At 33.8% G+C, this 25,640-nt stretch overlaps 1 protein-coding gene across 3 annotated transcripts in view; it reads right to left on the bottom strand.

The window, feature by feature from the left end:
* Positions 1-23,420, bottom strand: part of FSTL5 (follistatin like 5) — a 677,763-nt gene extending 654,343 nt beyond the window's left edge. For all 3 annotated transcript variants that reach the window (XM_027116858.1, XM_027116857.1, XM_027116856.1), the window contains exon 1: positions 22,996-23,420. The gene's annotated coding sequence lies outside the window, so the exon portion shown is untranslated. The remainder of the gene's footprint in view (positions 1-22,995) is intronic.
* Positions 23,421-25,640: the final 2,220 nt, after the last annotated feature.

The raw sequence follows: 25,640 nt of genomic DNA on the forward strand, positions 1-25,640 counted from the left end.
CATTTATTTTTAAAAATTAAAAGAAAAAATATTAAGACCAATATACTTATTAAAATAATCCTTAATAAGACCAGAAATTTTTTAAAAGTTTGCTATTTTCAATTCTATTAGGATTGTAGTGGAGTCCTAGTCAGTGTAGTTGAAAAAATAAAAAAATAAAATCTATGATTGGAAAGGTGAGCAAAACTCTTTGTTTTTAATGGCGTGATTGCCTATATAGAAAGTTCCACATGCAGTTTTGTTATTAGAATAAATAAGGGTGACTCAACCAAAAGAAGAAGTTGACATATGACACACAACCGTAATTCTTTAGGCCAAAACGTTTGGTTAGAAAATGTATTTTTTTTTAATTAACATTTAGGATGTCAATAAAAAATATATTAAAGCCCTTTATAGAATAAATTATTTTACTGAAAACATTAAACAATTTAAAATAAATGGTGACCTTGACTGTATTTTGGAGAGAATTCTCTATCATAAATATATCAGTGTTCCCCAAACTAGGCAATCAAATCAGTGCAATTCCAATCCAAATCCCAACGGGGTTCTTTATAGAACTTGATAAGTTGATTTTAAATTGCATATGGAAGAAAAAAGAACCAAGATGTATGAGAGATCCCAGAGGAAGAACTAGGTGGAGAAATTGGCGAATGAAGAAAATGTTTGCCGTGATAGAATCTAGCAAATCATCTAACAGTTCAAGCAAACTGAGACTAAAAGTTGAGCAATGTTATACAGTAAACGCAGAACATCACTGACATCACCATAGATCTCAGGGACTGGTAAGGCCCGTGCAGGTGAGGATGTATTTCAAGAGAGGAATTTGAGAGAGTGCATAGAGATTACTTTTTGAGGAATTTTGAACCAAAGGAGAGAAATGGCTGAAGGATTATTGCAGTCAAAAGAGTTGTGCTTGTTTCTTGGGTTTAAAGATGGGAAAACAACAGCATTCTTTTCTGCTGATGAAAATAAACCAGCAAAGCAGAATCAATTGATGGAAGAGGGGAGAAAACCCTTGGACCAATGCCCTTGAGTAGGTAAGAGAAGATATGATATAGTAGTTGATATATTCCAAAGTTTTTGTTTGTTTCTTTGTTTATTTTTAAGTAGAAAATGACAGAACAAGCATGCTCTGTCATATGCATGTATACCTGCAGGAACTTTATTGCGATTTTTGTCAATTATTAGCAAAATGACTTTAGACAATTTATTTACACTTGAATTCAGTGTTCACCTGTGCAATCATTCCTTCTTGTGAGGCTGTTGAATGAATTAAGCATGACAATATATGTATAACACCTAACAATTTATTTTCAAATAAAACATTTAGGCTCTCAAATAATGACATCTGATTTTTAAATGATAAAATCAATTCCTTCATCCTTGAAATATTTCTGATTGTTATCATCATTTAAAGTCTCAAATGTAATGTCTATAGTTATTTAGCAGTCTCTTAAAATAGAATATATTCTGCTAAGGAAGATCCTCACTGATATCCAGTGATAGATAACATTAGAAATGTCATCTCAAACAACAGCTTCACTTCTTTTAATATGCAACAATCTGCAATTTATACTTAGTCGGGTCATTTTGTTTCTAGTATAGGTATTAAACTCTAATGTCCGAAAAATCACTTTTAAAAGTTATTAACTATAGCTTGATCTGTATTAAGGCATTTGCATATACTTGCTAAATTTAAGTTAAATCAAATTTAATTAATTTATTTTTTTTACTTTAAAGTTGTAATTATGAATTCACATTGTCACTTACAAGTGTCCTTAGAATTAAATCTGAGAGCAGATGATCATCTCTCAAGATCAGAATTTGTACCAAAGACAATCTTGCCTGTGTTTAGTGGTCAGCATAATAGTTAATGCTCCTTACTAATTGGATATATAATTGGCATCATTACTAATTTAAGTGTCTAAAGCATATTATTTTCTTTCCATTTTTCTCTTTTTAGTGCAAATGCTCCTTGGCCTCCACAATTATTATAAGTTGCACATTATTGAGTATCTGGATCATCACACACACTTTAAAATTCCAACAGCTAAAGTGACATTATATCTGAATTTTAACACACACACACACACACACACACACACACACACACACACACAAGGAGACGTATGCTTTTACAGTTTCTAAGCAGAATTTTCAAAAGCTTTTTGTTTTCTTTCAAAATTACACAACTGGAGTGTGAACATTACTGTTCTCAAGATATTGCATATTTTAGAGTCAAAATGATTTACTGAGAAAATTCAAGACATTGACATTCCCATGGTGGTGCGCCAATTACAGAACTTCCATAATTATGTCTGAAACAAAACCTGCCAGCAGAGTTGAAAGCTTTAGTGATAGTATTTGAATGCAATGAAGAGCAGTGAAGAGACTTCATCGGCCTCAGTGGGGAAAAACTTGTCTAGTGACTGGTCTGTGGGAGATAAACAAAACGTATTCTAATGTGATCCAAAGTTAATGAACTTTCAAGCATTCACAGAAAGAACAAAATTCAAATGCACACATCAGTGATTTATATAGCTATAACTTAATTATTTGGGGGGAATTTCCATTTGTGTTATATATTCTATTATCGATGTAACTCAATTGGATTGCCTTCTTATATTTGCATTTTAATGCACTAAGAGGATTTAATTTGAACTTTTCTCCCACAAGGCTATTCCAAATGGAAATTTGTTTCTAGGTTGCTACTTGATCTGTATTCCATTCATTATAATCAAACATGTCAGAGTATGCTATGTTGCATACAATCACTCAGAGTATGTGATTAGTATGGAATCAAACTCAACTTAAATTTTTAAGTAACTTTGTCAGCTCTGGAGAATGACACCAAATCCAAAGTTGTGTTTCTTCGTGATGAGGTTGTAAATATAAAGGACATCATGGTCATTTTGAAAATTTATATTATCATTATATTATCATTATACAAATATAATGATCAGTGAGAAAAAAGTGAATTTATATTACATCAAGGAGGCAGTACAGAAAAGCAAAAAGAATTAAGAAATATCCAATATACACATATTATTGTGATCTGGTATGTTAAATGGACATTTTTAAAAACCTATTTTTTGTTTTGAAATTTCCTTATACAATGCTTATAAAGGTGTATATTTTAGAATGTGAACCTTGTTCTAAACAGAAGATATTCACATAAAATTATTGTTATAGGTTGTAAATTAAGAAGTGAGAATCCTCAAAAATGAAACAAACATGTTTCTATATAATACAATAGCATTTTAAATAAACATGTATCCAATACCATTGTGCACACACACACACACACACACACACAAATGCAAATTCATACAAGCATGCACATTTACACGTAGAGAGAATTATAAACTTATAAAATATGAAATTTATTTTTTTTACAATTAACGGAAATCTTATAATCATCTCAACTTCTTTATGGAATTTAAGATATAAAAATAAAACACATATTTAGAAACATATAGGGCAAAATACCTATGCAATATTACAAGTAGGTATGATAAAAAAACTTTCTTTTCAAAATGTCTATAAAAATACAAGTTTATAAAGGGTTTATACAGTTTAGAGTCAAGATTGTCTAGGTTACATAACAAACAATTCGAAAATCTCAGGAAACTATTTTTTTTTATTGCATGTTTTTACCTGTGCTATGCACTCACTGATGGTTGGCAGGAAAAAAGTCTTTTCCTGGAGTCACTAAAAAAAGGAACTGATGGAGAGTCCCCAGTCTTATGACATTATTATCTCATGGGCATCAGGATGTGCCACAGAGGGGAACAAAACAGAAAGAATGGGGCACCTGCTCTTCAATGCTTCCGGAGAGGAGTGACCCTGGTGTATCTACTCTCAAATCACATGACCACAGCTCACTTTAAGGGGATAAGACCGTGTAATCTCTGTGTGCTCAGAAGGTGAAGAGAATAAAGAATTGGTGAGAAGTAATAATTTCTACGACACTACAGGACCTTTCATAATGTAAAGCTTATACTATCCTGAATGTGTATTATGACTCTCCAAAGCTGTATTGAAGTTCCTTAAACTTTTTGAACAAGCGACTTATTTTTTTAAGTGGGATATTTTTGCACTAAATTTCTATGAACATACCTTTAAATAGTAGTTAATGCTGTATTTCAACTCTGTGACAGATAGACAAAAATTTTTTCACAATTGCACTTTAGCAATTAAAATCTTGATGTTCTTTTATTACTAAAATATTTCTAATCATAATAATTTCTTACTCATATAGCTTGACAGGGAAGGAAATAATAATGAATTTCTGGAACCCAGACCTTAACCCATTAAGCACCCAAAGTTATTTTCTTTCTAACCCTTGGATGGGGATGTCTACATACTTAATAACACCTATATATCTTTACCTGTATATATCTATGTATCAATTGATCTATGTATTAATCTATCATCTATCTCTCTAGATAAAGAATACTTCTTTAATTGAAATAACTGTGAAGCTTTGAGGTGAATCTATTTTAATGAAGGGTCAAATATAGAATTTCCTTTCTAGAATAAATTCCTTAATAATGACTTTCTGTCATAATTTCTGCACTCCTTATACAAGGGAGTATTAAAATATGTTCAAATCTATGATTTTCTTTATAGCAAAAAAAATACTGATTATCCAAAAATAAATCACTTATTAATAAATAAGTTATCTATAAATTAACTAGGTTTCTTATCACATTTTCTTTGTGTCCAGCTCATTTTTAAAGATTTTTATAGTTTTTTTTAAGTTTTGGATTCACAGAAAAGTTTCTGTGAAAAGGTAGTATATATACTGCGGTAGATCATAACTATATACCTAACACCTAGTATATCCACTGTAAGCATCTTATTACTATGATACGTTACCAACACCAAAATATTATTATTAACTAAAGTCTGTACTATATTTTGATAGTTTTAGTTCTACCGAATGTCCCTTTTCTTTCCCAAGATCTCTTTGAAGACATCACATTACATTTGGTGATGTTGTTTCTGTATGCTCCTCTTAACTATGATCTTGCTAGTCTTCTAGTCTTTTATTTTTTTCAAAATTTTGTAAATATATATATATATATTTTTTTTGCGGTACACGGGCCTGTCACTGCTGTGGCCTCTCCCGTTGCGGAGCACAGGCTCTGGACGTGCAGGCTCAGCGGCCATGGCTCACGGGCCCAGCTGCTCCGTGGCATGTGGGATCTTCCCGGACCGGGGCATGATCCTGTGTCCCCTGCATCGGCAGGCGGACTCTCAACCACTGCGCCACCAGAGAAGCCCTGTAAATGTTTCTATCTGGGAATTAGTTTCTAAACTTATCTATTTCTTTTTAGGTCACTCTCCCTAGCTTAACACAGAAATGTTGCTTTTCAAATAATGCCAATCAAGTCCAAATTCGAGAAGCATTTCACAAGAAGCTGTTTTCACAACAGGCAAAAACTGGATTTTAAATCTACAACAATTCTTTGATGCTTGGCATTTCCAAGTGTGTCTTATAAAAAAGCTGTAAGATTTCTTTGTTCTACAGAATTATACATTCACTTTATTATCATGAGAAAATATTGGGTTGGTCAATATTTTCATTCAGGTTTTTCTGTAAGATCTTATGGAAAAACCTGAATGAAATTTCTGGCCAACCCAATACAAAATAGAGTGATAAATCCAAATTGGATTCACATTTCTGTACACCATTTAAGTTAAAATTCTACTGGAGATCAATTCACTATTCTTTCTCTGAAGAAGCTTTCTAGAAGCATTTTTTTAATTGCTTATGTGTCATTTCTTTAGTTTGCCTATTTGCTTAGGTAAATGACAGCCATAAATGACTGATCCATCTTCATTGCCTAAATCACAGTCTGAGTTACCTAGAATCTGGCAGGTTGTTGGTTAATATTTAGGGAAGTTTGATATCTAAAACCAATAAATAAATACTTAAACAGTGAAGCTGTCTGAACCTTCACATATTAGATGAGTTTGTGAACAAATTATACTATTGCCTACTGGGTGATCGGTTCTTCCCTCTGATACCCACAACTAGTTTATCATTAAAAAAATCCTCAAGTGTAATTCAAACTAATGTGAGATCAAAGGCACTATTGATATTTTTTAGTGTGTTAATTATTGTGTCACCCTAAATTCTGTTCTGTCTTGAATTTGGTATTTTACTGCATTTTCAACCATTATATCTAGTATATACATGATTCTAATAGGACTTCAACTTTTAATATGTCAACATAATACTCTATTGAAAATGTAGTTATCTACATATTAATAATCATAAAAATTCCAACTGATATGAGAGTTTCAGAGGCTATATATATATCAGATGGTATAAAAATAAAATATTATGTATTTCAAGTTAAACATGATTAGAGTATTCATTGTCAATAATAAATTATCATATGTGTAGTTCACTCTCAAAAAGATAATTGTGTTCATCTTAAACATGTAAAAAGTATTATACAATGTAGCTCAAAAAATGATATAAACTTCTTGAAGTCCATGTGATTTATTACCATACTTTTATTTTCTGAGTCAGGCATTATTAAATTGCATTACAAAAGGAATGGTCCCACAAACTATTTTATAAATGAATACACCTTATATAATTTGAAATGAATTTTAAGTGCTATAATGCTTACAAAGGGGTAAACTCTTGAGAAGTAACATATTTAGTACTCAGCCTGAAAATATACATAAAAATGGAAAACAATCAAACAAAGCAATGTTTGACATTACTTTTTCCAAGTTTGTAAGGAAAAATATTGCAAAGTCCAAATCAAATCCTTTTGTTTGTATCCTTCACCATTTATATGATCATAGCTATGAGGCTCATAAATGGAGCTCTAGTATTCAAAACTTATTACAATAACAATCCCCTCCAATTAAGTGGCTGAATATCTCTGAATGGATATAAGGATTATACACAAAAATAGGGAAGTGTGGAGTGACGAAATGAGGCCCATAAGTAGTTGACTTCAATTACAATTAAAATAAAATGGCTTAATCTTATTTTTCTTATTATTGAATCTGATGAAAATAAAGATTCCATCACTGAAAACTCAATGTGGAGTCAGTCAAATAGTCTATCTATTTAAATCTACATTTATATATGTATATATATGCATATATTTAATTTTATTGGAAAAATAAGATGATTTTAAAAATATTTTTGTTCCTGGTGAAAATGATACCTTGTGATTTTACTTAATGTGTAAGTCAGTTTCAATATTATGTTCAATTTGTCATTTGTTTTTTTGTTTGTTCTTTGGCCACACCTTGCAGCATGCATGTGGAACTTCCTTGACCAAGGATTGAACCTGTGGCCCCTGGCATGGAGTCTTGTCCACTGGAACACTAGGGAAGTCCTGTTATCTGTTTTTAAGATACAATATTTGGAGTGTGCCAGAAATAGAAAATTGGATATTCCACCATTTACTGATATGACTTGAATGAAAAACAGATAAAATTGTATTAACAAAATTAATTTTATTTTCCCTGTAATTTAGGGAAAGTTTTAATTCATAGTGCTTTTGCCTTTTGTAAAATTGAGAAATTTAGAATTTCTCAATTAAAAAATAATGGATAGGGCTTCCCTGGTGGCACAGTGGTTGAGAGTCCGCCTGCCGATGCAGGGGACACGGGTTTGTGGCCCGGTCCGGGAAGATCCCAATGCCGCGGAGCGTGAGCCATGAGCCCGTGAGCCATGGCCGCTGAGCCTGCACGTCCCGAGCCTGTGCTCCGCAACGGGAGAGGCCACAACAGTGAGAGGTCCGCGTACCGCAAAAAAAAAAAAAAAAAAAGGATAATCAGGATTGCATTGGAATAAAATATCTTTGTTAAGAATTTTAGACTTGCAAGACATGAGTTGCTCTGTAGAAATACTTACCTGAGAAATCCAAGTGCTCTCTAGAAAAAATGCTGAACATGGTGGTGCATTTTTATTGAAAACTTTAGACATTGAAAAAAATCAGCTTGCCTGGAAAATATGAACTAAAACTTCAGTGTTCTTCATATACAGACATTGGGCCTTTAACCTCCCAAGAAGCCTTGGGCTCAGCCTCAGTTCTACCTTAAAAGCTCTTTACAGCTTTAGTAAAATAATTTATATGGTATCTAAAATTGTGCTTGAAACCCAATACTTGCTCAATAAACTATTATTATTATTTCATAGAATCCAATTTTCACTGATTCTGTAAAATCAAGTTTCTCTTAGATTAACAGTCAAAGAACATACAGGAAGATTTACAACAAAAGAATTATTTCTAAGAGGTATATTAAAACACCACATTCACTAATAAGGAATTGTAAATAAAAACTCACACTTAAGGAGGAAGATGAAAGAAATGAACAGAAGTAAGACAACAATAAATATATCTTGAATTTAAAAAGATCTAGAAATTTTAATTTTCATTATTAGTTTAAGAAAATCATAACACACAACACTATGGTCAAATATCTCAAACATTACTAGCATAAATGCATTGATGTAATCATTTTAGAAAATAATATGACATAGGTATCTCTAATCTTAAGAATGACAAGTGATTTTACTAAGTAATTTAACCTCTGGGAAATTTTATAACAATAAAAACTTTGGATGAATTTCAAATACACATTTCAAGAGTTTGTAGATCGCTTAATGTTCATATAAAAACTGCATGACATTTAGGTCTTTAATCCATTTTGAGTTTATTTTTGTGTATGTTGTTAGGAAGTGTTCTAATTTCATTCTTTTACATGTAGTTGTCCAGTTTTCCCAGCACCACTTATTGAAGAGGCTGCTTTTCTCCATTGTATATTCTTGCCTACTTTGTCATAGATTAGGTGACCATAGGCGCATGGGTTTATCTCTGGGCTTTCTATCCTGTTCCATTGACCTATATTTCTGTTTTTGTGCCATACCCTACTGTTTGGATTACTGTAACTTTGTAGAGTCTGAAGTCAGGGAGCCTGATTCCTCCAGCTCCATTTTTCTTTCTGAAGATTGCTTTGGCTATTTGGGGTCTTTTGTGCTTCCATACAAATTGTAAAATTTTTTGTTCTAATTCTGTGAAAAATGCCATTGGTAATTTGATATGGATTAAAGATCTAAATGTAAGGCTGGATACTATAAAACTCTTAGAGGAAAACATAGGCAGAACACACTTTGACATAAATCGCAGCAAGATCTTTTTTGATCCACCTCCTGGAGTAATGAAAATAAAAACAAACATAAACAAATGGGATCCAATTAAACTTAAAACCTTTTGAACAGCAAAGGAAACCATAAACAAAACAAAAAGATAACCCTGAAAATGAGAGAAAATATTTGCAAATGAAGCAACAGACAAGAGAGTAATCTCCAAAGTATACAAACAGCTCATGCAGCTCAATATCAAAAAAACAAACAACCCAATCCAAAAATGGGCAGAAGACCTAAATAGACATTTCTCCAAAGAATACATACAGATGGCCAAAAAGCACATGAAAAGATGTTCAACATCACTAATTATTAGAGAAATGCAAATCAAAACAACACTGAGACATCACCTCACACCAGTCAGAATGGCCATCATCAAAAAATCTACAAACAATAAATGCTGGAGAGGGTGTGGAGAGAGGGGATCCCTCCTACACTTTTGGTGGGAATGTAAATTGGTACAGCCACTGTGGAGAACAGTATGGAGTTTCCTTATAAAACTAAAAATAGAACTATCATATGACCCAGCAATCCCACTCCTGGGCATACACCCAGAGAAAACCATAATTCAAAAAGACACATGTACCCCCAACGTTCATTGCAGCACTATCTACAATAGCCAGGACATGGGAGCAACCTAAGTGCCCATCAATAGAAGAATGGATAAAGAAGATCTGGTACACATATACAATGGAATATGACTCAGCCATAAAAAAGAACAAAATAATGTAATTTACAGCAACATGGATGGACCTAGATATTTTCATACTGAGTGAAGTAAGACAGACACAGGAAGACAAATATCATATGATATCGCTTGTATATAAAATCTTTTAAAAAAGGGGTACAAATGAACTTATTTACAAAACAGAAGTAGTCACAGATGTAGAAAACAAACTTATGGTTACCAGGGGTTAAGGGGTGGGGGGGCCAATAAATTGGGAGATTGGGACTGACATATACACACTACTATATATAAAATAGATAACTAATAAGAATCTGCTATATAGCACAAGGAACTCTACTCAATACTCTGTAATGGCTTATATGGGAAAAGAATCTTAAAAAAAAAAAGTGGATATATGTATATGTATAACTGATTCACTTTGCTGTACATCTGAAACTAACACAACATTGTAAATCAACTGTACTCCAATAAAAATTTTAAAGAATAAAAAATAAGTAAAACATTAACTGTATGACAAAGAATAGTAAATAGTAAATTGTAAATAAATATAAATTTTACTAAAATGAAAGTTTACTATTTCAAATATGCTACTACTAAATTTAAATGTCCTATAGAAAAAAGCAATTAATTATTAAAATGTCATCAGGCAAGGAAAGAATCTATTAATTTAGTATTAAATCAGGACTAATAATACTATCACTGTGAAACCATGTTAAGAAATTATTAGTAATAATATTTATTTCCTTTACAAGAATGCTGTTATGTCATAGCTCATTCTTACATCTTGGTTAGGTTTTCAATTGAAATATTCAGATATATTTAATACTCTCTGATCCATAGAAAAATATAAAATTTTAATTTTGAAAAAATTTAATTAGAAAATTTTATATTTGCAGCAGAACTTTGAAAAACCGTGTAAGGAAGTCCCACTCAAAAATAACCCCAAATAGTTGCTACTTCCAAATTTATATATATAAACTTTATAAATATGGGATATGGCTCTTGGTATGAAGTTGCTAATTAAAAACAGTCTATTTGGGCTTCCGTGGTGGCGCAGTGGTTGAGAGTCCACCTGCAGATGCAGGGGACACGCGTTCATGCCCCGGTCAGGGAAGATCCCACATGTCGCGGAGCGGCTAGGCCCGTGAGCCATGGCCGCTGAGCCTGCGCGTCCGGAGCCTGTGCTCCGCAACGGGAGCGAAAACAGTCTGTTTAAGGTTTTCACATTTGGGAGGATGATGCTACAAGCGCTGGGTTAGAACAAAATTCCAGTGTATTTAGGCAAACCAGTACAATTTTAGGATATGGCCTGCCATATTCTTAGGACTATCATAGATTTTATTTAAGACTACTGATGTTTCATAAAAGTCCCTTGAAAATTAGGCCTCTAGTGTTCATGTTCTCTTTCCTGGGTCAAGAGCCCTGTACGAAGATCTAAAACCTAGTGCAGTAAAAGCCTGGAGATCAGATAAGGGTCCTCATTGTTTTCCAATACTTTACAAATCAAACCCATTTACTTTCTGTAATAAATAGCACAAAGAAACTTAAAGAGAAATAGTGCAGCTTCGTTAATTATTTAAATAATTGTGAATTTCCCAACTTCAAAAAGATTACTTTGCACTTAAGAAATCTTTATGTCCCATACATGAAGAAGATGGTTTTTGAGGAAAAGCATAATGACATTAAGAAGCTAGTATCAAAATATCCTCACTGCCTTCTTGAGCTCCTTCTCCTGACTTTCAGACAGTTGTTAACCTAACTGAAATGTTCAACAAAACATACATAATTAACAAGACATCCAGTTGAGTGCTAGCATCCGGAACCGTTTTCATAGGTGGACACACAGTTCTACTCCAGGCATTACCAGTTAAGCTGTGCTTTTTGTGCACATACAGGGAAACAAGCTCTGAACGCTATTTCCTTCCTCAGGCCTCAGGAAACTTGGGAAATAGGACACTTGCCAAAAGAAAATAAAGAGTTGTGGAAGATAATTACTTGAATTCTTTGTTATCATGAATTGTAAACATACAAAATGCAAAGAATTTTCTAGAAATTTTTCTCTTCACTTTTTTTTTTAGCTCAATTAATTATGGCTTCATGAGAAAGCTCACCAAAGGAAATAAGTCAGGCAAAGCAATGGCACAATTTGTGCAAGTTCTTTCAAGCCTTACTTTTTTGTAAACATGTTATTTTCTGAGCCTCTGCCAAAGATTTGAGATATTGTGCATCTAATTGTTACGTTTATTTTGTTAAATTGTGTGTGCATTTTTATTACATTTATTTTCTTTTGCTTTTTCCTTACATAGCTCCATGCTGTCACACTTTTTGGTAAAAAGAACATAATTACATAATTAATAAACACTGTGGTTTCTCAAGCATGTGCACAAACACAAAAGACATTCTAAGCATTTCTCTTTCCCTAATAATGCCATAGTGTCTGGGATAATGGATCATTTGATAGAAGTACTAGCCCGCTGGATCATTGATTCAAAGGAACACCGATTTTAGAGCACTTAAGTTTTCTATGAAAAAATATGAAGTTCTGAACAAATAAACTGTACAATGCACAAAGAGTACAAACTAATTTTCAGATTCACTTTAAGTCCCAGGATTTAGATGCAACACGCTCTGTATAGTGTGTTTAAAAGTGGAAAGAAAAATTTATCTAAATAAGAGTTTAAATATATTGTAGAACCAAACAAAGAAGGAAGCTAATTTTCATTAATGAGAAAATCACAAATAAAAAGAAGAAATTTTTTTTTTACGGTGACAGCCTTTGAGTTTTTGCCTATGATTTGATATTAAGAATGAGAGAGAGAAACCCTCCTACACTGTTGGTGGGAATGTAAATGGTGCAGCCACTATCGAGAACCATATGGTGGTTCTTTAAAAAACTAACAGAGTTACCATATGATCCCGCAATCCCACACTTGGGCCTATATCCAGAAAAAGATTATAATTTGAAGATACATGCATCCCAATGCTCATTGCAGCACTATTTACAAATAGCCAGGACATGGTAGCAACCTAAATGTCCATTGACAGATGAATGGGAAGAAGATGTGGTACATATATACAATGGAATATTACTCAGCCATAAAAAAGAATGAAATCATTCCATTTGCAGCAACACGGATGGACGTAGAGATCGTCATACTAAGTGAAGTAAGCCAGACGAGAAAGACAAATATCATATGATATCACTTATATATGGAATCTAAAAAAAGATAAAAAAGAACTTTACAAAACCCACAGACATAGAAATAGACCCACAGACATAGAAATAGACCCACAGACATAGAAAACACAAAGGTGAAAGGAGGAGGAGGGATAAATTAAGAGTTAGGGATTAACATATGCATATTACTATATATAAAATAGATAAACAACAGGTCCTACTGTAGAGCACAGGGAACATTATTCAATACTTTGTATTGAAACTATAAGGAAAAGAATCTGAGAAAGAATATATATGTATTCAGATATATATATATATATATATATCTGAATCACTTTGCTGTATACCTGAAACTAACACAACATTGTAAATCAACTATACTTCAATTAAAAAAAAAGAAAAAAGAATGTGAGAGATATTCCAAAGAACATTTAAAGGATCAAAATGTACACAAATAAATGAGATGCTTAACATCATGAATCATCAGGAAGATGCAAATCAAAGGTGCAAAGAGATCACCTCACACCTTCTAGGATGGTTAGTATCAAAAAGACAACAAATTACGAGTTCTGGGGAAGATGTGGAGAAAAGGTTAATCCTTGTGCACTGTTGAAAGAAATGGAAACTGGTGCAACCACTTTAAAAAATAATATGGAGTCTCCTTAAAAAATGTAAAATAAAACTGCCGTATAATCCATCACTCCTACTTTGGGGTATTTATCCAAAAGAATTGAAAAAGATATGTGCACACCCATGCTCATTGCAGTATTATTCACAATGGTCTTAAGTGATGTTAACTTATCAGAAGCTACCTAATGACTATCTTAGAACAGCAGAGTTGGCTCCTATGCTGACCCCTATCTTAGGCAGCACTCTTAGCCCTTAGTAATCTTTTCCCTGTTGTCCTTTTTATCGTAACACTGGTCAATGCCAGATATTATCCTTTGTCTTTACTGGTTTGCTTGTCATCTATCTTTCCACAGAAAGAGTAGAGCAGGAACTTTGTCTCTAATTCCTGCTCAACCCCCAGAAACTGAAAGGGCATCCGAAACATAGTAGGTACCTAATCAATATTATTGAGTTAATAGTTTATTTTATAATAAATGTGATCTTACTGTTTTAAGAAAATTATTGTTTATTAAAATTAAAAATTGAATTTATACACTAATTTCCTTTAGCTTTTGTCAAAATAAGATTACCTTAATGATATACAAACTATAAAAGGTATAAGTCCAATGAAATTTTTCTGTTTAATTAATGTTTGTAAAAGTAATTGTGTGACTATTTACCAATCTTCAGACCAAATAAGCAAGAACAAAATTATTGGTACCATATGTGTGACATTCTTTTAAATTGTGAAATTTTTCTTTCAAAGTAAATATAAAATAAATTTCTTGCATTTTTCCTAAATAGCAAATGGAAACATTTTCACCTTTTATGTAAGTTCTATATCATCTGTAAAGCATAATATTAAGTATAAATTCCTGAGTTTTCATGGAAAGATCCCGTGTTGCATTAAATAAGATAATAATAAAAAATGCTTTGTGTGGTTTTTCAATTAGCCAGAGATCAAAGACAAACACATGAAAACAGAGCAGAATACCTAAATCTAAAATCTAGAAATATTAACAGACTGTAAATCTGTTACAGTCTCAGGTGTGCAAAACACAGTACAAATTTATTATAATCTTACATGCATAAAAACAGTACATAATAGAAGCAAATGTAAAAAGAATTAACTTCAGTGAAGATTAAATAATAATGTGTGTTTGAAATAATTGTAAACCACAAAGTTTTATACACATGGTAGGAACTCCTAAGCTTCTTCCTTTAAAAATAGATTACGATTACTTGGATAGAACAGCCTAAGACAGATTTAAAAATCCCCAAACAATGCCAAACTGTCCACTGCATATAATCCGGGTCATACATACCAGGGAGGAGAAAGAAGGACTCAGAGGCCCCACAATAATGAGGAAAGACTCTAAAGTTCAGTAGAACTTGAACTAAGCCCAGTAGACGGAATTCGAGCGTGAATCCCAATGACCCACATTCTTGTATAACCACCTCATCTTATGTATAAGCAGAACCTTTAACATGCTTTTGAGCAACGGAATATGGCAAGGGTGATGTGATATTGCTCTTTTGGTTATGTTCTATGGCAAAGAGGATAGATCTTAAGAAGCAATTAAGGTTTCAAATCAGTTCTTTTTATGTATGTCAAAAAGGAGATTTTTCTCTCTTGACCTGATCCAATGAGGTTTCTTTTAAAGAAAAGCAATTCTAGAGGTCAGACCAAAGAAGTCATTGAGATGCTTTCAGGCCTCAAAGAAGCAACCTCCCATGAGTTCTGAGCTGCAAAGAAATAAATCCTACCGACAGCCTGGAGGAGGAATCTGAGCCTCAAATAAGAGCCCAGCCCTGGGTGAAACCTGGATATGAGATCCTGAGCAAAGGATCCAGCTAGCTTGTACCCAGACTTGTGACCCATGAAAACTGTGAGATAATAACAGTTTAAGCCAATAAGATTATGGTAATTTTTATGCAACAATCTAAAACAAATACATACCAAAAAATTGACATCTTGGTGATATCCAGGGTGCCAGTGACATGTCATTTGTTGCAACAAAAACTACAGAGACTGAAAAGTACACATGAGCACAATACGCTCTTATACTGTGAGAAAACTTGTCTGGAAACAGGAGTGGGTTATAGGTTGGGATTATTGAAAATACAGCAGTCCAGAAAAGACATCGTGCTTATATACTGGGAAGGAATCATACTTTATATTTTGACCTATCTCTGTTATACAAATGTGCATTGCACATATGAGAAAACTGAAAATCAGATTGATTGCTTGCAGAGTGTAGAGTCAATTAGAAGGATCTTAAAAACAAGCAGAGAATTTCAACTTAATACAGTAAAAATTAGATCCACTGATGATTTCAGAACACAGTGACATTTGAAAGCTTACTTTAATCAAGAGGAATCTAGAAGAGGTAAGATTTCTGTATCCACAGAGCATAATGATTATGATCATGCAGCTGTTTCAGACAGAGCTTGGTCTGAGTCCCAGCTCTGTGGGCAACATAACTATTGAAGCTTTGGTCTCTCAGTGTCTACCTCATAGGGTGTTGTGCATATAAAATGAAATAATGTTTATAAATACTTAACACCTTTCATGGCATGTTATGAATCATCAACAAATTTACTTACCATTATAATCATTAATTATTATAACTGCAGGAAGAACCAAGAATTAGAAAGATCAATGTAGAAAATGTCAAAATAATTCTGGTTGACATGGGACAGTCTGGGTTACCTTATCAAGGTAAAAGTGATAAGAGGAGAGAATAGAAAATAGAGAATTAGGTAAAGTTACAATACAAAGGGAAGAATGTCAAAACTTGGAGGCTCACTGCATATAATAGGATAGGATAGAATAGAATAGAATTGAATATGAATGATGTAAGTTTAAAATGTGTATGAATTTTCAGGCCTAGGTAAATGGAAAAAAAATATGTCATTAATTGACAGGCAGAAAAATTAGGATGGGGGACCATGTTAGGAATGAGATGATGAGTTCATGGAGTTTGTCCTGTCACCATGAAATCAGAGTTAAAAAGTCTAGCAGACCTTTGTAAATATTTACATTTATGGAGTTCAAATGTGGGCCAGAGGAAGATATTTGTGAAGAGAGAATAATTGTAGCTTTTGGAGTGACTAGTCTTCCTGCAGGGCTCCCGAGAGAATGAGGAACAGTGAATAGTATACAGAATGGTGTAGAAATTTCAAGATTTAAACCTTTTATGCCAGGCTTCATTTCAGAAGTAAAACACTAGGTATTACTAATCAGCATGTAAAATATTTAATAAAATCCCTATAAATCTTTCCACTTTTAAGTTAAACTTTTTCCACAAATCAAACTTTTCTATCTCCTTTGGGATCCACTTAATAAGGACAACCCAAACTCAGATAACGAGGATTCACTAGGGGATCTGATGCAACTGTGTGGCCCTCCTGGGAGGGCCACCAGCACTTACCTCTTCTACTCAGTCATCCTAAAAGCCATGTGAACGCAAAGAGCATCAGTTACTGGCCAACACTTCCCTTTGTATACCTCAAATAGAAGAAACAGTAGAATGAAGTACTGAATGTTTCCTGAGGGTTCAAGAGCCCACTTTAGACTACCTCTTTTTGTATTGTGCTTCAAAACTACTTATTTTATTTTGATTATTTTATTTCATCTCATAGACTATTTGAAATATTAGCAGCTAACTGGTCTGAAAGTTTAAATGTGAGTAGCAGTTTATAACACAAGTGGTAATTGCTTGAAGTAGGTGATTGAACTTCAGTTCAAGATGTATTTGGAATTGAATTTTGTATCCGGGAGGACTTTTTAGAGAATGAAAAAAACAAACAAACAAACAAAAAACTTGAGCTCTTAGGGAAGAGCTCTATTATATTGTTTCTTATTGTCTTTGAGATATAAAGGGAAATATTGTGTTGCTAGTATTATAGTCTATGAGATTGAATAATGTAACACCTCTAACATTAAATACAGAGGAAAAACTCCTTAAGACCTTTGGTATTGTACATTCTAAAGTTTGTATACTAGAGAATATATGACATAAAATCATTTCAACATAACTTAATAATTAAGGGAAAAACTTGGGGCAAGAGGGGAAAATGGCATTCACGTTAAATAAAGAATCAGAAAAAATAAAAATCCTAGCTTTACATAAGACACACCCACTTGGATATCTGACCTAAACAGAGGTGCTAAACCAGAGAGTACATGCAAGACGGATGAGCTAAGCTCGATTGCCTAATCCACCTATTCCTAGAGGCGGGACCATGGGCTGGAGAGGTAGAAAGCTTTCACCTGTCTGCTTTCTCATATCTAAAATGAAGGTAACAGAAACTTCTACATGGTTATGTAAATGAAAAATGTCTTAATATGGATAAAGGGATAATATGAAAAATGTATATGTACACATATGAATACTTTAAAATAGCAGTTTTTCCTATATTCTCCCTCTTCCTGTATAGGCAAATCTAGGTTCACAGACCATATGCTCAGATGTCAATAGGTAATCTATCATGAGACAGAAAAAGTGTTTACTACTGGTAGCTCACTGGCCCTCTTTCTTTGGAAAGATGAATGATACCACTTCCTTACTCCTAAATGAGGTAGTCCAGAGTCTGGTTGACATCAGGGCCACAACAACACTTGTGTCTTTGAGAAAAAGGTGCACATAACCACAAAGGGCATAAGGTGCACATAACCACAGAGGGCATAAGGTGCACATAACCACAGAGGGCTTGGGGATATTTGTCATTTCTTATGTGTAAGAACCTTACTTTGAAGGCTTTAGAAATTAGAAAAAATAAGACCTTGGTGGTCATTAAAACACTATCTAATATGTTTGGTGGAAGTGAAAGGGAAGATTATTTTCATTTCATCATCATCTTTGGGGAACATAGTTCAGACCTGTATGTTTTAATTGCTACTGTATGTATGTTTTAATTGGTACGTTGGTGCTACCTTTGCGGGGAAGATATATCACTAAAGTAAGTTTCTCTTAACTGTCAATTATAATGAATATATTTAAATAAAACTCAATGAAAAAAGGATTTTCAAATCTTCTGCATTGGGCTTTAGAGTTGTTAGCAGTGCTATGAACCAGTTATGAGTTGGAATAATAGTCTCTGCATTGACATGCAAACGAATTCACTAAGCAACTACTTTGCTTTAGAGATTTACATAATTTGATACCAAAATCACATTAAATTAATATTAATAATTTGGTTTTAAAGCAAGAAAGTTCAGAGTTGAGCTGCTCTTCTTCCCACATTTCACCACATCTATGTATGAAAACATTGATATACAAACAGCAAAAACATTTTAGGTGTAGGGCTATCCATGCTCTGTTCCTTAGAAGTACATGCTTATTACCTGAAGATGTATAAGAAGTAAACCTCATGTGCCTCTTTTAGAGACAATAACTTTCAAATTATTTATCACTACCCACACTTTTTGCAGAACTAGTGTAGTGCTGTAATCTCTTCATTATTCACACATTCATTCTGTTTCTTATTCCTGCCAATTTTTGTTTCCAATTTTTCCTTCCCTTGCCAATCAACATGAGAGCTTCTGAGTGACATTTTCATGTCAAGAAAAAACAAAAACAAACCTTATGTGTGCAGAAGCATACTAGCCTAAATAAAAACTAACAATAATTAGAAAACACTTTTGCCACTACAAATTATATATTGTATTATAGATTAATATATAAATTATTTTATATTAAGTAGCATTTCTTGAACTTGCATGTTCCAGATGATTCCCATCCCATTGCATGTTTATGGTAGAGTAGAATTTACAAAAAAAAAAAATATATATATATTTAATTAGATAGGTAGATAGCATATATATATACATATTTATGTATAGTACATTCATATATATACATTCACACACTCAGAGTAAGCATTATACTATTGTTTAATTCTTATTCTTTTAGAAAATACATATTAAGACTCAGAATTCTGAACGTATCGAAAGCACTATCTCATCTCTTAATATATCTCATAACATAAAATATTAACTTCTTCAATACCAAGATGATTAAGGAACAAAGGGACCAGTTGTTTTCTTGTGTGTTGACCAATTTAATGAGGAAATTGGGATTTTCCACAAGGGAATCTACAGCTCACCTTAAGTAGACAAAGCCCAAAGGACATTGGAAGTGTTGAAGCAGAAGGTGATTAAGTTTGTTCTGAAGAAAATAATTGGTCACATGGCTGTTACAATGATGTTAACAACAGGAAGTATTTTTCTAGCTTATTAGTTCACAAACATCTTCTGAACTTATTATAAAGTATATTACATATTCTATTAAGTATATTTTATAAAGTATATCATATAAAGAATATTATATAGTAAGTAATAAAAATACTAGAGATTGTATGTCATTTGGGGGCAAATATAAAGGATTCATAGGAACATATTATTCAAAGTCCTTTAGTTTCATGGGTAAATGAGTATTAAACATGAGAACCGGCCACCATTCAAAGAAAATTCTCAATAAGCTATTAGATATAATTTAAAAGTTAATTAAAAAAAAGTCAATTAGAGTAAACTTTTCAGCATATTTCAGATTTTATCATTACTTTCTTGATTTCTCTACTGTACATGTTAATTAATTTTTTAAAAGATAGCAATATATAGTCTTGATAAGATAAAATCCAAATTGTTCATCTTTATCTTAAATTCCTCCAGTCATACATAGTCATTATTATTTGTAAGGGAAAAAAAGACATCTATCAAGAAATATCATCTTTTAAATTATTATCTAGATCAATGTGCTTTAAGAATTTGAGAAACAAGAAGGAAAATAATTTGAACATATGTGACATTAAATTATTTCAATAATTTGTCTATATACTTTCTAAAAGTTCATTATCTTGAAATAAAAAGTACTTTATACAATTTCAGTGCCTATGAAATGAAATGAATTAATGGCTGAGCAGGTTATCTGTTGCTATGGTGTTGACTAGTCCCTTGAATTTCACATGGACAAGTTATAACTTCAAAATATGGTCATTTCTTTGTGGAGCAAAGAATTAATGAAATACCACCATGTGTGAATATCTTTACTAGAAGTCTTCAAAGTTGGCAGTTTTATTTGTTTACAGTTAGAATTGCATTCTGATCAAATAGTATCTCCTATGTGCTAATTTTGGGCTTATTATGGTCACCTAATTTTACCTTACTTCAGAACTAATATATAAAAGCTTAATATGTAAAAAAATATCAGGGGAAAATGCTTTTAGTGTTTTAAGTTTGCAATCTCATTGAACTTACCTTACTGGTTTCATTACTACCAATAACACATTTTGATTTTAGTGTTTCACCATTTCATTGTGACAACTCTAAACTTCATCTAAAAGAATTCTGGATGCTGGTAGTTCAAGCTTTACTGTTTCTACCCAAACAAAGACATACACCTTGGAAAACTTTATGGAAAAAAAAAGTCAATGGGATACTCATTTGGGTGAATATAGTGTTTATATATGTTACCACTTTTAGAGTAAGTTATAAAATTAAAATTTATGTTTCCATATAATAAATAAAACTAAAATTTTAAAGCCATAAATCTGTTTAAAATTCCACAGTCTGAATATTTATACCAATATGATTAGAGAAAACGTTTCAAAATATACAGAAGAAAAGAATGATTCTCCTCTATACAATTAAAAGAGGCTGGTATAAGCCTCATGGCCCAGTGTTCCATAGACTGTAGTTTGCTTTTCTACCTGCTTAGTTCTTAAAAATTTGTATCACTATTTAAGGTAAGATAGCATGACTTACAAGAATCCTGCAAAGAACACCTGCTTAGGGTAAAACATGAGAACAGCTAAAGAGGCTTACATTTGACCTCTACTGTTTGCAATAATATCCATTTCTTTTAACAATCACTCTCATGCAGGATTGTGCTGTTAATAAAATGCAAAATCTTTACCCAGAGGAATTATTTTAAACAATAAACTCTAAACCTAAAGTTCATCTTTGTATGTATAATGCAACTATAGCATACATTTTATGATAATTAAAAATATACAAATATATAAACTTAGTGTACTTTTTAGTTGCTGAAAAACATAGCCCTAGTCAGTTGAATGGTATTTATTGTCTGAAATAGCTCATATTTCACCCATTCCTATTAATAAAGGACATCTAGTTGCAACCTGAACTCTCTTCCTGGAATGTAAAGAACCTCCTCCCCATGTTTCCCCGGCCGTGGTTTATACTTAATCTAATGTCACTAAATGACAAAAATGAAAGAACATAATATCCTTTACCAGACAAACTATCATACCTATCTAAAAAAGTCATGAATAGTAATAGAAATACATAGAGCACCAGTTAACTTCTATCATTTCATAATTCTTCATTATGAGAAATACTGTTCAGTGGTTTTCTGCACTGAATTCTTTATACATACACACTCAAAACACACTGCCAATTGACAAAAGGAACGTAGCTTCCAAAGAAAATCTCCCAAGTAGAGAAAAGCTCTCTGTTAAGCATACAAGAGGTTAAACATTGCTGAAATAAGGAGACATTTTCCCAGCCCATGCTTCCCAGTTCCATTCAATTACCAACGGCAGTAGCAACTATAATACAAGCTAATACTGTATTATTAAATCAGAGCTTCCTATTTACATCCACCTCTGACCTGAGGGGGCAGGGAGGGGATGACATTCACTAGTCAAGCAGAACAAACAGCTCCCCACTTGGAAATACACATGACCTTGGGGTGCAGAATTCTGAGAGACCGAGTTTCACAAGTTTTATTTGGATCTACTGTATAACACATCTAAATGAACCCAGCATGGTATAAATGCTCCTATCCCTACCACCTCCCCTCCAGAATAATGTGAAGAGAGCTCTGCACTTTGCAGTCTAAGCTTTAGATACCATAGGCAATATTGATTAATCAGAGATTAGTCCATTCACATATTTTTAAGGTTACATTTATTTTAAACAACTTGTTGGTTGATTATTTAATGCAATTTACTAACATATTTGAGGACTTGCAGTGAATGGTTCCTGTTCCTTGAGCCATGCAAGAAGTGTTGCTCTACAAAATTTATATTTATAAAGCAAAATGTAACATGATGACATTAACTTCACACACATAAAAAAAAGCAGAGCCCTCAACTTCCTCTCTAGAATTCAGTGCCTAATCACCAATCATTATTCTTGTAATAGTAATGATAACAGTAATTAGTAAAATAATTGTTGCAATCATTGCCAACTGTCCCGTTTCAAATTATAAAAATAATCATAACTTGGTCTTAAATTTTTGTATGACAGTCTGCATTGCTCCCCCATTTGTAAAAATGTTATAATAATGTTCTTTTTCTTACCTTATTTCAACAGTTACAAAGTCTCCCAGAAAGATTCTTAAACGGCGTGTATATGTAAATCACGATAATAATAATAATTTTTTTAAAAAAGCTAAAAAGATGGTCTTAGCCTGGAAAAGATGGAAATAGTTTGGTCTAAAACTATAGAAATCCCCGAAGTCACGCCTGAAGGGGCGTCCAGGTGGCGAACGCAGGACTCTCTCCCACGTCCGATACCACACTCCTTTGTCAAGTCGATAGGGTCCAGCTGGTGAAGAGGGTCCCGCAGGGCACAGAGGGTGCGAGAGGGCGTCGCCTGGAGGAGCGGGACAGCGGGTCTTCCCGCGCCCCAGGTTCAGCACCGGCAGCGCCGTGGACAGCACCCGCTCTTCTCGCCTCCAGTTTGTCTCAGTCACTGAACCAGGCTGATTCTCGCGCCTCCTCCCCGAGCGAGGGCTGCTGCCACTCAACCCGGGAGCGCCCCGCCCCACCATCTGACGTAACGATTTTGCATCTCAGCTCCCCGGGAGGCGCGGGGCCGCCCCCTGGACTGGGCTTCTGCTGCGGTCAGCTGAGGCAGTGGAGGCGACGGAATCCAGGCTGAGGATCGGCGTGGGCATCACTGGACTTCACGATCCATTACAACCAGCCCTGAAGAAACCGAATGCTTTCGGCGCTGCTTGAGCTTTGCCTGCGCTGGGACCGCCGCTCCTGTGCACTCCGGAGACCTCAGCTAGCAGCTCCGGAAGGAGACGGGGCGGAGGGGACAGTGGAGCAGAGGACAGGCTAGGGGCCGGTGGAGAAGGACGGGGGATCAGGGGACCGAAGGAATCCGTGCAACCGGTCAGGAAAAAAAAAAAAAAAAAAAAAGTCCCTTTGATCTTCCTGGCCAAACTTCCCTCTTTCTCCCTGCCATTTGTTTACTGGAAAGGATGTGTTCGGTGTTCCGTTTTCTTTCCTCGGTTCAGGAAACTGCTAGAGGGAGTCACTGCAGCAGAAACTTGTTCAGGAGGGGGGAAAAAATGCTTTGAGCACTTGGAGAAAATGTGAAAGCTTGCAATACTTATCATTCGTAAACAATGCTGTCTTAATTTTTCTTATATGAGTTCTGCGTAGCATATATCAGACTTCATATGTGTTCCTATAAAATCTGTGGAACCCTCTCTCTCATTGACATGATTTAAATACATTGTCAAGTTAAATGGATTTGGAGATTCCAGGGTTAAAAACATTATTTAATAATGAAAAAAGTGAGAGTTCTCAAATTCAATTTCCACTGCCAAAATCCTGAAGGTTATGCAATGTTTATTATGTCTAATATATCAATTGTTCTATGGAAGATGGGGTAGGCTGGAAGCATTTCATAGCCTTTAGCAATTCTCTCAGTGTATGTAATGCTTCTTTTCCCAGTGAGGCTCTAAGGCCCTTGACAGAAAGAGAACCGGGCCGGGGATGGGGGGGGTGGGGGGGTGGGGGACCACGCCAGATTTCTGACTGCTTAACCTTGTAAATAAACACTTTTTGTGAACTGAAATGATCAATCATCCCAAAGGGTCATTATTCACATACCATCCCATGCCCCACCTACAGCCATCAGGACTTACTTTTACAAAGAAATGAGCAAAAAAAATTAAGCCTAAGTTTTCTTAAGTTGGATAAAACATTTTTCATAAAAAGATGTTTATTCAAGAAATTTCATAACATCCAACACATTGTTTTTCATCCAAATGCATACATCTATGTGTCGTCATATTCCTGAAGTCTAAAATAATTTTGTGCTGGATTCACTCCTGAGTATTTTCAGGGACTCTGATGGAATGAATTCACTTGTTTATTTTCCTATGAGGAAAAATAAATAATAAATTTGATTTTCTGCAATGTTTAAGAAATTATTTCAGGAAGCATATTTACTTTGTGGGCATATATACTCAAATACCTTCCTAATAGCTATTTAAACAGCAGCAAAATTGAGAGAAAAGAATATATTATTTTTGCTTTTTAGGGACCTTTCTTTTTTCTACTCTGTATCCAATTTATTCCCAAATTTGTCAGTTTCTTTCCCAAATATTCATGTTCCTGGGAGTATCCTTCTAACACATCTAGATCAGTATCCTTCTAACACATCTAGATCATAATGTTTGTATTCCAGGTAATCTGCAATGTTTTATTTTCCTGTGACGACTATTGATTTTATGTAAATATATAAACACACAGCATCATGCCTTCTTGCACTGCTCCCTACACACACATACTCACGTATACACACACATATTCTGAAAGCCCCTCAATTCCCAAAGTGATTTTAATAATGGCTTCTGACACCATAGTAGGACATGAAAGATGACATTTGGGAACAGAGGGTCATTCTACAATTGTAATTACAATGGAACCATTTGAATAGCTTGTTTTAAGGCTGATCAAAGCACATGTGTTTTACGTCTTTGGAAATGTCACATGACATATTTTGGTCTGCTTCATGCCAACCTGCCAAAATGTCAGAGAAGATTTAAAAGTTCACTGTGGAGATATATAGAGTACATTATAAAAAACTCTTATATAATTCCACCCAAGCCTGTGTCATGTGTTGTTTAATAGACACTATTTTTCAGTTCGTTTCAGTGATCAGATTGCTTTTGGCTATGAATTCAATTAAAAACCTGAGGGGA

This window comes from Aethalodelphis obliquidens, unplaced genomic scaffold (assembly GCF_003676395.1).
Source record: "Aethalodelphis obliquidens isolate GAN/ISIS:26980383/991018 unplaced genomic scaffold, ASM367639v1 scaffold17, whole genome shotgun sequence".
Taxonomy (NCBI): domain Eukaryota; kingdom Metazoa; phylum Chordata; class Mammalia; order Artiodactyla; family Delphinidae; genus Aethalodelphis; species Aethalodelphis obliquidens.